The sequence below is a fragment of the Protopterus annectens genome, chromosome 3.part0 (assembly GCF_019279795.1).
Source record: "Protopterus annectens isolate FY-2018-M chromosome 3.part0, PAN1.0, whole genome shotgun sequence".
NCBI lineage: Eukaryota > Metazoa > Chordata > Ceratodontiformes > Protopteridae > Protopterus > Protopterus annectens.
Genome location: NC_056731.1, coordinates 1,448,837,699 through 1,448,849,489, shown reverse-complemented (window position 1 = coordinate 1,448,849,489; position 11,791 = coordinate 1,448,837,699). Strand labels below are relative to the sequence as shown.

The following is an 11,791-nucleotide window of genomic DNA, read 5'->3' as shown; positions in this document are numbered from 1 at the left end:
ACACATATCATACCCCACAGTGTGACAACATACTACATGTGTGGATAGAACCAAGATAGTATCAATACTGAGGTATTTCCCTGTGTGCCATGAGAGATTCTGCTGTATGATTATACACCCAACACTCCAGTCTACTGTGCTGTGCTTCCTAAGGCCAACCACCTAATGATATGCCATAAGACCAAAGCCAGACAAATAACAGTGTGCTATTGCAACCACTATAAAGAGACAGCCTAACAACCACATGTTGGTTGATGTAGGATTGCTTGTCATCTGGTTAGTTCTGTCTTTTGGTGCATGCAAGTATAATGGCTGGAAACAAGGGGCATACATTCATTGCAGTCAAGCCTGATGGTGTTCAGAGAGGACCTGTAGGCAAGATTACAAAAGTTTTGAGCAAAAAAGGTTTAAACTTATTGGACTGAAGAGTTTGCTGCTAAAGCAGCATTACATTGATCTGAAAGACAGACCATTCTACCTAGGACTGGGCAAGTACATGAGCTCTGGACCTGTTGTGGCAATGGTCAGGGAAGGTCAGGGCATTGTTAAAACTGGCAGAGTGATGCTGGGTGAGACCAATCCTGCAGATTCCAAGCCTGGTACCATTCATGGAGACTTCTGTATACAGGTTGGCAGAATCATCATTCATGGAAGTGACTCTGTAGAGAGTTCACAGAAACCGATAAACCTCTGTTTTAAACCTGAAGAATTGGTAAGCTACAATGACAAAAGACAATGCAGCCTTGAAGTATTGTATGTCCCCTGTAGGTGTAAGACATCAGATATCAATGACATGTCATTATCACAGGTCTAAGACATGCTTACTGCTGTAATCCCTATTTCCCATACCTCTATCCTTCCGCTTGCATCCTGTTATATACAAAAAACAGTTACATACCTGGTGGAGTGCAGTACTCCTCTGTTGAAATGTGCTACTAGTAATGTTATGCAAAAGCATGCTCTGTGTGAGGAAAGTTTCATACAAATGTTTCCCCATAGCCAGCTGCCTGCATTTTTAACATGCTTCTCATTAGCAGATAATTGCCTCTAAACCAATCTGTGGCTCTGATATGCTAACTGCAGCCAAAACAGCTGAATTGCACTATCATTAGCCAATGACATGCAACCACTGTGCAATATATAAGGCCTTCATGTAGACCAGGGCCCCTTTCTTAGCTGTTGATATTGACATTACTGGGATGAGGAGACTACATCATCAGAGAGGGTAGGTCTGTAGCAGAAACCTTTACATAGAGCTGTGTGTACCACAACCTGCAGCTGCTGCTGCAGGTAATAGACATAGGCAGAGAGTGTGAACACTTTGGAGGACAACAAACTGAAGGTGTGTCTGTGTCAGCTTTGTTGCAGAGACAGAGCCAGGATGAGGGTACACTTTACACTCCAATTCAGGCATGTGTTTAAGGTAGGTATTTTAGGCAACTGTGTCAATAACAGAGTACTAGGTGACATATAGCAATGGTATATGGATATGTGAAGTGTGTCCATACCTGTAGGCCTGTGACTTCCAGCACTGAAAAGCAGTTCTTTAATTTGCAATGCTTTGTGTGGATAAAGAGTGCATGAATCATTCATTAATTGCTGTCTTCACAATAATGTAAATGAAATGCACCACAACACTGTATTTGAACCCAGGACTGCGTGTGACAAAATGTACTGTATGCAAGGCATTTAACAGACTGAGATACTGAGTGCTTGCTACAGCAGGTGGATTTGCAAGCTATATGCACACACATATAGACTGTGACAAACATTTTCTACATCCATCAATATGTGCATGACTTTATATGGATGTATTTCTGCACCACAGCACTATTTGAACATGCATTTTTCCATTAATGCCTAAGCAGGTGACTTTTTGCATGTTGCTGATAAAAGGACACATTTACCTGCTATCACAGGCCACAATTACATCCATTATCATGTCTTTGGCTGTCTAGTGCTGTACTATTGCACCAGTGTCCATGGTACACTCCCATTTTTTCCATTACTTTTTATTCCAGTTTGCGAGGTGTGGTACAGCGGGCAGCTCCACTGAAACATACGTAATGACTGTAATTGGCAATTACTATGTTTTGTTTAAACCACCTGTTTTAAGTAAGATTTGTTTGGCATGGCAGGTTAATGTTATAAACGCATATAGTCATTATAGCTCTATTTAGCTGAGCTTAGTGAAGCTGCGTGACCCGGCGCACCACACAGCACTGCACTAAAAAATATAAAGAAAAGAAAAAAAGGGAGATAGGAAAGTGATGAAAGCAGGGGAAAAAACATAGTGAAAGGCAGGTAGGTATGTGCAGGAAGGGTTTAAGAAAGAACCATAGCTATCCATTTCTTGTACAGCCACAACTGTGCACTTGACAGAATTTATAGATGAATTGGGACTCTCAAACCCTAGAGAGAGGGGTGAGGACAACACAACTCTGTTGTCAATCCAGTTGGACCAAATTACATGTGTCCAGTGGACATGTGTGTGAAATGGTGAGGCATGTATGGAACAATTTTTTTTTTGTTTTTGGGACAGGTACCCATTTTTTTTAAGGTGAGAGTGGAATGTTGGGGAAGGGATGTGGGTATGTATAGGGGAGGTAAGTTGGGTAGGTGAGGATGCATTTGCAAACAGATAAGACAGACAAGACAGCAGACAGGGTGGTGTGTGACACATGGGGGGGTGAACACTTTGGATAGAGAGGGTGTTGTGGAAATCAAGTCCCATGTGCCTCCAGGCAGCAGCAGTGTGACTCACATCCCCATCTATGGGACTGTTGGTACTGCTCCTTCTCTGTCCAGGGAGTGGCAGTGCTAGAGGCTGGGCACCAGGGAGATGCTGTCCCACCAGGTTGGCCAGCATGTCCTCAATCAGGTGCAAGTGGTGGCCATATCCATGGTGGACTATCCTGCACACACCAAGACTGGCAGCTCAGCCTGGATGGCAACTCCCCCATTCACCACCGCTTACAGAGGGAGACCTATCCCCCTCCCATGGGGTGGCACTACCCAACGCCACAGATATTGCAGGGATAGCAGAGGCATCACCATCAGTCTTTGTCCCTGACGTGCTGGGACCCTGTGCCATAGCTGGTTGAGGCAAGGTAGAGGGATGAGCCGGAACCAGCCTACTTTGATGTGCTGTGATAATTGAGGTATAGCAATAAGCTGAGGTTAGTTATGAACAAATCATTGCTAGTATTAACAGCATGGAACATCCTATTAATTAACCCAGATACATAGCAATGTATATTATGTATGACACAACATGAAATAACAGAACAGTCAATATATTAACAGCATGCCAGTAACAGTTAAAGCATAAGGACAATCACAAGGTTACTTTAACAAAATATGTTAATATGAAATCATGATAACACATAACAATAATAAACCGCATAAGGCCAACAAAACCGTTAATTTAACAAGATATGTCAATATGAAAGCATAATAACACATAATAATAAACTGCATAAGGCCAACAAAATTGCTAATTTAACAAGATATGTCAATATGAAAGCATAATAACTAATAACAATAATAAAACAAGATATGTCAGTATCAAAGCATAATAACTAATAACAATAATAAAACACATTTCCCAAAGTATAGTTATTTTAGCAATATATGTTAATAGTAAACTACAATAATACATAACAATATTAAATACATGCAAATAAGGGGTAGGGGGAGAGAACAAAAACAGTCCATTAGTGACATTGCAGATTATACCCCTGAAAACAATGGTAATATTAACTTTGCAGGTGTGTATTAGCAGTTTTGTGTACAGTGACTACAACTCCCCTATAGGTGATATAGCATGTACATACCTCTTAAGCTGTTTCATGGGACAGCATGGGCCAAGCAACAAAAAATGCAGGTACGTAACTAGACAGAACACTTGCACATCATGTGGACTTATATAACTACCAAGGTGTTCTGTAAGCAGATTTTTAATACTTTGCATTCCAGGTAATGATTTCTGTATTAAACATGTGACAGATGGATTATGCAATATTAATTACAGTACAAGAAATCTTGACACTTGTGAGGTATGTTTGTGAACAGTTCATAAACTAAACAGCCGTCATGCCTTAGTTGCCAGGCATGGGAATAGAACCCAATAGTTGTGACTGCAGGGGATATCTGCAAATAATGCAATAACTGACTGCAGCAAATTAGTACAGACATGCAAGGAATACAGCCATATTGGAAGTAAACGTTATTCTTACTGATTTTAAAACTGTGAAATCTAAACATAATATTTGCTCATAACATGGGCTAACTCACTCATATACCTTTTGTTCCTGGGGAGAGAGAAAATGTGAGCATTACATGATTGAAAGTGTGATGCAGATAACCTTGAACCATACTATGAGTTGAGCTATACAAGTTACAGGACATTGTTTTTGCATTCTAGAACTATTTCAGTGTTATAGTTGACTGCACTGACAGTAGAACACACATGCATGGAATACAACGGTACTGTATATATTAAAACAGCTTTATTTTAGTATCTACTGTTCAATGGTGGTGAACATTTTGCATTGTTATTGCTTTGAAATATCTGTGAAGTACACACACAATATCTGCCCATGAAGTGGGCTACCTCACCCATATAACTTTATTACCTGAAGTAAGAGGAACAGAGAGCATTATGTGAACAATATTGGCCTGGATACAGCCTTGGACAGTGCTATGAGTTAAGCAATAAAGTCTTCAGGACATCAGTTTTGCATTCTGCAGCTATGACAGTGTTACACTGATAGCAGCAACCTTACCGTAGACAATCAATGTATACAGCTCTACTGCAATGATTATGACAACACAATCCTGCTGAACACCATTTTGCTTACTGTTATTGGTATTGGTTATTGTTTATTGAACATCAGCTGTTATTGTTCATGTATTGCACTACAGCTCTAATTGCCCATTTACTGCACTACAGTTCTACTTGACCATTTATTGCACTACAGTTTTTCTTGTTTATACTTTATTGTAGTAAATGCTTTATTCTTTCTTACTTATTGCACTACTACTAAATCCGTACTTACCATGGTCACAGCTCAACCTGGCCAGGCGCCCAGCATGGGACTCAACATTGCAAGCCCTCTCAGCTGCAGCTGTTGGGAGAGAAGCACACCATTATGCATACCTGTATTGCAGACATTCAGCTTGCACATTGGTAAAACAGAGATAAAACAGAGGTAAAATTACTTATATATTTGTGGGGCTTTCCTTGCTCTTGCCTCTTGGACCCAGGTGTCCAAGGTTCCCCACTTTCTCCTTTTCAGGTCGTCAAATAATGGTGATGACACTGCTCACCTGTGTGGGGGATACCATTAACACTGGTGAGTTCCCTGACCAAATGGTCCCAGGCCTCTGCCTTACACTCTGAGCCCTGGAATCCACCCTGCATCAGCCGGGGTTCATGGTTTTTAACAAGGAGCTCAACCTTGACTCTAGACTCCTGAACACCCCACCTCTGAACACGAAAGTGCACACCTTCACCAACACCGCCAGACATATCAACAGTTCATTGAACTCCAATGAATGATGCAGAATTCCCACCCATTGGGCTTAATATAGGCTGTTTTTCTGCCCTTACATGCCATTGAGCAACATTCAAAAAAGTGCCACTTCACTTAGCAGTTCGCAAACCAGCTAAGTGAAGTCAAGCAGCATGAAAACTTGCAGAACCATGGTTTTAGCGAGACTTAGCACTGTACAAACATTGGGAGCTGTTAGCAAGTTTATGCACTGCTTAGCATGAATGAGCACTACTTAGCAAACCACAACAGTGCCAAAATTCACAATAGTTTAATGAAATTGCAGAAAAATAGTACATTAATTTACAGACATATTCTGCCTGTTATGGACTCGATCCCAGGACCTACTATGCTACCTGTTAGCATTGTTGAGCACCATGCCATGCTATGCAAACATGCTTAAATACACCTATAAATAAATAATTAATTACATCCAGTTTCTAATTTTAGATGTTTGGCAGGTATTGGCTATGTATGTATTAATGCTCCGTGCCATGCAAATGGTAATTGAAAAACAAAAACAAAGAAAAAATATAATTATGATAATTAATTACATCTGGTTGCTATTTTTATATGTCTGGCAGGTTTCAGCTATCTGTATGTGAGCACAGCTTGGCACTGCTGCACTCAACACTGTGCAAACATGCAGTTAAAATAAAAAAAAATAAACTTCATAAAAATGACATATTATACATTTGACACACTTCATAACATTGCAGCAGTGGAGGGGAGCATTACAGAATGACTCACATTCATCTGCAGCCACAAGTAGCTGCTACACCTCTCCCTACACTGAATCAATGTCCATGTTCCTTGGCTCTCCCTCGGCAGTGCACCATCATTAATATACATGGAGTGATGTCAAGGGGGGACCATGGCCGTGTACATGGATACATTCTGTGTAGGCTTTACACTCTGCCTATATGAATTTTATTAAATCCTGGGGAATGTTTAACTTTGACTATTGTTACTGTTTTTGGCTAATTCTAACAATATACTTCTCTCATCAGTGGAACTCATAAATGTACTAGAAGCCACTTTAAGCAATGTTCCCAGTCATAATTTACAACCATGAAAATCTGAATTTTCGCTATACAAGACCATAGTTAGATAACATAATAAACATTTCACTAATTGGCATCATGTGTTAGGGTTATACATTGTATATGATGATGATATACATTAAAAGTATTGCATATCACTAGTGTTATGTACATATGTTTAAGACAGACAGTCTTATAAAAATTGTCTTACTTGGATGGTGTTTGAAAATCTCCAACACATTCCATGCAAGCAGTTGTGCTCCCTGTACACCCTAACTAATGCAATGACCTCAAAAGTTCATAGGTTTATATGTAAGCACCAGAAAAACAGTTTGTAGACCATTACAAGCCTACCCAATAACTAAAATTCAGAAGTTTCTTCCCACTTCAAGGAAAGCAATGCAAGATAGACTGGGAGAGGACTTCAGACTTCCTATCCAATTACAGCAAGGGTGCTACTTGACATGTAGTGGAAATTGTCAATGAATCTTATTTATCTCTTGATGAAGCTTTAGTTCTTGCAATCTGGTATTTGAGGAACCATTTGTTCTGTGAGGGAAGAGAAAGTCAAGAGGACTGGATCTTTCATGGCTAGAAAGGCTAGAAATAGTTCCCCATGAAGGAGTCAATAAGAAAATGAATACAGTAGGAGCATTATATTCAGTGAGGGGTTTGATGAGATATGAGTAAAGGGGAATTAAGACCATATCCCATGTGTAAGTTATAATTCCCTTGTTCAAAGCCAGCTTGTTCCATCAGGCTTGAATGATGGTGTTTCAGATAATGCAGCAATGATTACATAATAGCAAGTATCATTCAAGGTTCCCTTAATTTGCTGTTAATAGCAGCCTGCATTTAAAGTGGATTGTTGAGAGACAGCCTTACAAGACTCTCTGCAAATATATAGAGCTGAGTATATTTTTTGTATTATTCTGTATTATAGAGCTAAATTGTTACTTATATATCTGTTGTCTTACTGTTCTGCAAATATATAGATATCAGTATATATTTTTTGGTTATAATTTGCACTGTGATTCCTCATATCTATCTCTGTTGAAACTGTCTTCCCCCCCCCCTCCCTCATTTTAGTTTCTATAGCTTGTGTGTTAACTCAAGGTTCCCTTAATTTGCTGATAATAGCAGCCTGCATTTAAAGTGGATTGTTGAGAGACAGCCTTACAAGACTCTCTGCAAATATATAGAGCTGAGTATATTATTTTGTATTATTCTCTATTATAGAGCTAAATTGTTACTTAGATATCTGTTGTCTTACTGTTCTGCAAATATACAGATATCAGTATATATTTTTTTGGTTATAATTTGCACTGTGATTCCTCATATCTATCTCTGTTGAAACTGTCCTCCCCCCCCTCCCTGTTCTTGGTTGTAGTTTAAATTTGGTGGCTTTTGCAGTGCCCGCCCCACTGTAGATTTGATGTAGGACACTCCCCCAGTCCCATCTCTTTACCGCATTCTACCTAATAAACCCTTTCTGCGCTTGCTTTTAGTCCTTTTTAATTTAATTACATTTTTTCAAACTGTGTGTGGACTAATATTGCTACATACTCAAGTGTGCCAGCTTGCACTGCATGTGAATTGTTTTTACTACTGTTTTTGCTACTTTTCTGAAAAAAAAAAATTCTGCTTTTACTGTATTTGTGTTTCTTCCTACTTTATTTTGCTTTTGCGTCAACTTAAAAGTACTCAGTTGTATTTATTACTGCTTGGTGTAACTCATTCTAAGCCTTTTAGTTTAAGCACTTGGGCTTCAGACCAGTTGTTTTACATTAAGAAGGTTTGTGGTCTGCACTGTAGTGGCAGAACAGGTAGCTTACATCCTTCTAAGTTGGGAACTGCTGACTGAGGGCTCATTGTCTGTTATTCTAAAAGTGTATTAATTCTGGTTTAAGCACTTGGGCTTCAGGCCAGTTATTTTACATTAAAAGGGTTCGTGGTCTGCACTCTTGTGGGAGGAGAGGCTGGACTCTGCCCTTCTGAGCTGGGAATTTCTGGTTAAAGGCTTATAGTGCCTGCATGTTTGAACTGCTCCTTACTGAAATTGGTACACCTTGTTTGCTGTAGCGTAGACTAGATCCAGGCCTGCTGAATCTAGCTTTGTTTGTATAACTTGAGCACTAATCCAGGCATTCTTTAAATTATTCAACTGTATTTACTACTGCTTGGTAGTAATTTGATTAAAGTGTAGCTATCATTCTAAGTCTTTTGGTTTAAGCACTTGGGCTTCAGACCAGTTGTTTTACATTAGGAAGGTTTGTGGCCTGCACTGTGGTGGCAGGAAAGGTAGCTTACATCCTTCTAAGTTGGGAACTGCTGATTGAGGGCTCAGTGTCTGTTATTCTAAAAGTGTATTAGTTCTGGTTTAAGCACTTGGGCTTCAGGCCAGTTATTTTACATTAAGAAGGTTCATGGTCTGCACTCTTGTGGGAGGAGAGGCTGGACTCTGCCCTTCTGAGCTGGGAATTTCTGGTTAAAGGCTTATAGTGCCTACATATTTTTCAACTGTTTCTTACTGAAATTGGTACACCTTGTTTGCTGTAGCATAGACTAGATCCAGGCCTGCTGAATCTAACTTTGTTTGTATGCTTGTTGTTTGTTTGCTTGTTGTTTCCCTGAAACGCTAATACCACCTAAAACGCGGCTTTTCAGCGCTTCTGTGGATCCCTAGTGATATCTGCATTGCTTACTGTACTTATTTCCTTGTTTCACTTAAAAGAAAGTTACTGTTTGTTGTTTTTGCATTTAAGTTACCTGTAACACATTGCATTTAAGTTACCTGGCACTTGCTCACTAAAGCAATTATATAAGTCAGCACTAAAAATTAAAAGCACTACACCCTCACAAACTCCCTTGAGTACCTTGTTCCCCATTGGCCCTTTTTTTCAATTATAAAGGAATTCCCAATACTATTCTAGCATGTCCAAAGGTCAGTTGTCAATCTCCTCTCCGGTCCAGCTGGTGAATCTGGGAATCTTGAGGCAATGTTACAACTGCCTCATGTACACAGACAACCCACTCCTCCTCCCAACAAATTCCAACACATGTGAGAGATGCATCCATATAGCCAAACTGGAGGCTAAGCTCTCTCAACTCAGTACTGGCGTAACCAGTCAGGAGGAGAAAGAAACCACACTCACTACAATTCCAGTCTCACATAGACCTACCATGACAGCAAACCAAACACATAAACACACAAAAACATACTCGGAGGCTCTAAATAAAAATCTGCCTAAGCAGCAGAGACCTCCAAAGCAGACACCCAAGCAACCGCTACCCCAAAACAAAACACGTGCAACACATAGCTCACAAAGCCGGTGTGCTGAACAGTCACAGCCCTTAAGGCTAAACAACACACCTGATACACTTGTAATAGGTGACTCTATCGTCAAGCACACTGACGTCCCGCTCACCAGGCTGAACAAGGAGAAGGTCACGGTGAGCTGCCTGTCAGGCGCTAGGATCCGTCACATAACACAAGCACTCAGGTCACTCCAAGGCAAGTACAAATAAGACTCAGTCATTGTCCATGCTGGTGTGAATGACCTGAGACGTACCTCCCTGGACTACATGAAAAGAGACATAGAGGAGCTCTCTGAGCATGTGGCCCAGGCTGGTATGACCCTGACCTTGAGTAGCATCTTACCCTCACCAAGAATGATGCCACAATATGAAGACAAGATGATCAATTTCAACAATTGGCTTAAGTATTGGTGTCATTCAAAGGGGATCCAATGCCTTTCAGCCTGGGATGACATGCTCAACAAGCCACGATGCTTCGCTAGGGACGGCTTGCACCTGTCACTCCTGGGCTTTCAGATATTGGCAAAGGCTCTTGCTACCCCCATAGTGCCTTTTTTAGGCAAGGCTCAAAAGACAAACCCACCTCCATAGGTATCACAAGGGATAAGAAACTAAGAGTAATGCTACTCAATGCCAGAAGTCTAAACCTCAAGATGCACGCACTCAAAACTCTCCTTAGCATGGAGAACATCGATATCTGTGCAGTAACAGAAACCTGGTTCAAGGCTCCCGAGAGCACCCCAGCAGTACCAGGTTATACCTCGTACCATGCTTTTCGGCCCCAAAACTTGGACCGAACCACAAAAGGAGGGGGAGTATCAATATTCGTCAAAGATACCCACACCTCCAGATTGGTGGCACAGAATGAAGCATCAGAGACGATCCATGTGCAACTAACAGTGGGTAAAACTGCCTTCCAGTTTATAGCCTACTACAGATCACCCTCCCCAACCCAGGAACCCCACTCGGCCTTCCTGAGAACACTGGAAAATATGAAGGTCTCTCCAAACACCATTATATTGGGCGACTTCAACTACCCAAACATAGACTGGGAGCATTACTCTAGCTCCAACACCCTAGCCCAAAGGTTCCCAGAATTTATAAACTCAAATGCTATGGAACAACTTGTTACCACTCCCACAAGAGGGGAAAACATACTGGACCTGATCATCACCAACATGGGGACTCTATGCTCCAGACCAGAAGTGTATCCCTCACTGGTAAGATCAGACCATAAACTAATCTCACTGGATATTCACATCCCGACCTCACCTCCTGCCCAGAAAACCACAGTGAAAAACTTCTCTAAAGCAAATTTCACACTCCTCAAAAGCGAGGTGGAATCCTTCAAAGCCCTCGGGCCTGTGGAAAATACGGCCCAGACCACAGAATCCTTTATAAATGCATTCTATGAACACCTTCAGGAATGCATGGATCATGCAATCCCAAATAAAACCAAAACCCAATCCTCCAAAGGCAGATGTCCTGTCTGGTGGACCCCAGCCATAAACAAACTATACAATAGAAGGAGTAAGCTACTAAATGATAGAGCAAAATCCCAAAAAGGGAAGGCATCTCTGATCAGTATTAGCAAAAAACTACGGGCACTCATAAAATCGTCTAAGGCCAGCTTCAAGAGAAAAATTGCACAGGACACTAAGGATAATCACAAGGCTTTCTTTAGTTATGGTAGGAACCTGGGTGGGAATTCCCAGATATGCTCAGAATTAGTCCAAAATGACAAAAAATACACCGAACCCACAGACATTGCCAACATCCTAGCTGACAGGTTCAGCGCAAACTTCTCCCACCAAAAGGGCAAATATATATCCCAGCAGGGTGCTGCCCCCCTGACATCTCAGATGCTCAGGTAAG

General features: G+C 41.0%; 1 pseudogene; it reads left to right on the top strand.

Moving 5' to 3' along the window:
* Window positions 1–308: 308 nt before the first annotated feature.
* LOC122797086 overlaps window positions 309–11,791 on the top strand; it is a 38,084-nt pseudogene continuing 26,601 nt past the window's right edge.